This window comes from Schistocerca serialis, unplaced genomic scaffold (genome assembly GCF_023864345.2).
Source record: "Schistocerca serialis cubense isolate TAMUIC-IGC-003099 unplaced genomic scaffold, iqSchSeri2.2 HiC_scaffold_1223, whole genome shotgun sequence".
NCBI classification, from domain to species: Eukaryota; Metazoa; Arthropoda; class Insecta; order Orthoptera; family Acrididae; genus Schistocerca; species Schistocerca serialis.
This window is the reverse complement of record NW_026047429.1, coordinates 170,001-172,500: the sequence shown is the minus strand read 5'-3', so window position 1 is coordinate 172,500 and position 2,500 is coordinate 170,001. Positions and strand designations below refer to the sequence as shown.

The window sequence follows — 2,500 nt, the reverse complement described above, 5'->3', positions numbered from 1 at the left end:
CGTTGTGCCTTAACCTAACCTACGTTGCGCCTTAACCTAACCTAATTTGTGCCTTAACCTAACCTAATTTGTGCCTTAACGTAACCCATGTTGTGCCTTAACGTAACCCATGTTGTGCCTTAACGTAACCCATGTTGTGCCTTAACGTAACCCATGTTGTGCCTTAACGTAACCCATGTTGTGCCTTAACGTAACCCATGTTGTGCCTTAACGTAACCCATGTTGTGCCTTAACGTAACCCATGTTGTGCCTTAACGTAACCCATGTTGTGCCTTAACCTAACCCATGTTGTGCCTTAACCTAACCCATGTTGTGCCTTAACCTAACCCATGTTGTGCCTTAACGTAACCCATGTTGTGCCTTAACGTAACCCATGTTGTGCCTTAACCTAACCCATGTTGTGCCTTAACCTAACCCATGTTGTGCCTTAACCTAACCCATGTTGTGTCTTAACCTAACCCATGTTGTGCCTTAACCTAACCCATGTTGTGCCTTAACCTAACCCATGTTGTGCCTTAACCTAACCCATGTTGTGCCTTAACCTAACCTATAATGTGCCTTAACCTAACCTATAATGTGCCTTAACCTAACCTAAAGTGCGCCGTAACCTAAACTATATTGCGCCTTAACCTGACGCACGTTGTCGCTGAACCTGCTCTGTAATTGTTATGCAACCCGTTAAATTGGTGTAGTGTTGCCTAACCGCAACCCTCGCAATATAGTTCCCTACTCGCACTGCCCGGTCCCCTGTGTATCGCGTCATGTTAAACACCTTGCAGGTGTTGCTGACTTTCCACATGCTCCTGCTATACACTGTAGTGTGGATAGCAGCAGGACGTACATGCCGCCCCCCCCCCCTTCCCCCCTGCCTTCGCAAGCTGGTCGGTGAGAAGTTTGCATGTTCAATGCCCTTCGCATGCCGACGTACTCAGCCTACGTTGTGGTACGGCCTGTCACCTGTCCGCCGATGTACGCAAAACCCACAAACTGTACTGCACATTGGTCCGTATGTACTGAATGATACATCGTGGCACATGTGACCGTATGACGACTGCGCCTAGCAACGGCGGACCATACAGTCCAAATATTGTGCACGCAGCTACGTGTCGTCTCCCTATAAGAGCTGGATTGCAGTGTGGTACGCCATACAGACGTGTGGGAGGAACGGACGCCCTGGATGGCGATCAGCATGAGCAGTCTGTTGATGTAGTGGAGCGTGTATTCGGACGTAGTCGTCTCTTCTCACACACCGTGATAGCATGTTGCACCGCGTTCCACATCTGCGACATGCTGCAGAGGCGGGCTGACAGTCGTTCGCGCAATGGACACCGCATACGTACGGGGTCTACCTTCCACGTGTTCTCTAGGCGTGCACATGTTGTTGCGTCTATGTGGGCAGACGTAGTGTGTTGTGACACCTGACACAGGCATGCAATACTCGTTGCAAATGGCGATGGACGTGTACGTTTGCTGGTGACGTTACGCAAATGAACAACTGGTAACCCGTTGTGGTGCGGTTGTTCTCGCTAGAGGTGAATCAGTGTTGGCGACGATCGGTCGAGCTATTAACCGGTTGTTTCAGGGAGACCCACCATGCCCACGAACGTGAAAGGGGACCCACCATGCCCACGAACGTGAAAGGGGATCTGGGTGTGAGGCGATACGCGGCGGTGGCTGGGTGGGACCGTCCCCGGCCGGTGAGGGGGGGCCGCCCGGCGTGCTGGCAGCGCGGTGCGTGGGCGCACGCGCCACAGCCGGCTGGTGGGGGCGGCCAGTGGCAGGCGCGCCGGCCGACGGACGCGGCAGGCGGCGCAGCTGCGCGCCGGCGCCCCCTGCTCGCGGCGCCTTGCGGCCAAAGTAGGTCCTCGCGGGCCCGGTGCGAAGCGCGGTGGCCATCTGCAGTGTGCTGGTCCGATTGAGGACTTTGTGCGCTGAGGATGCGCCGCCGCCCGGCGCTCGGCGCCGCGACGCCGTCTGCTGCTCGGTCGCCCCAGCGGTTCTCGCAGGTGGTTTGTATCGCAGCTGTGCGGACGTGTTGGCGCGTGCGCTGTGCTGGGAGAGTTCGCTTCGGCACCCAAGTGGGGCTTTTGTCCTTCTGTGGCGCTGGCGTTGGAGCTGCCGGTCACCGTAGGTGGCGCGTGTTGTCTCCCGCCGGCAATGCCACGACAGCACGCTCCCGGGCCTCTGTCGGCAGCGGCAAGCTCAGTTGGGAGCACGGGTGGTCGCACCTAAAGCGTCTACTCGCCTAACTCCGGGCGATTGCGCCTCTCTCGAACCCGACCAAGTACTTAGGACGGCGCTGCGCGCCGCCGGGACCTGAGAGGGTTTCGAGGTGTGTTGTGCAGGGGAGCTCAGCCTCCTCCTGTTTGCAGAATAATTGAGCGGACGCTTGCGTGTTCGCGCGGGCCCCCGGGACACACTCCCGGGCGGCCGGCTGCTCAGCTCTAGTTGACGCAGCTCCCTGGTTGATCCTGCCAGTAGTCATATGCTTGTCTCAAAG

The 2,500-nt window shown here is 57.0% G+C and overlaps 1 non-coding gene across 1 annotated transcript in view; it reads left to right on the top strand.

Annotated features, from left to right (window-relative positions):
• Positions 1-2,458: 2,458 nt before the first annotated feature.
• LOC126435952 (small subunit ribosomal RNA) overlaps positions 2,459-2,500 on the top strand; it is a 1,909-nt gene continuing 1,867 nt past the window's right edge. The window contains exon 1 of the ribosomal RNA XR_007580307.1: positions 2,459-2,500. This exon is cut by the window's right edge and continues 1,867 nt beyond it. This is a non-coding gene — a ribosomal RNA (small subunit ribosomal RNA).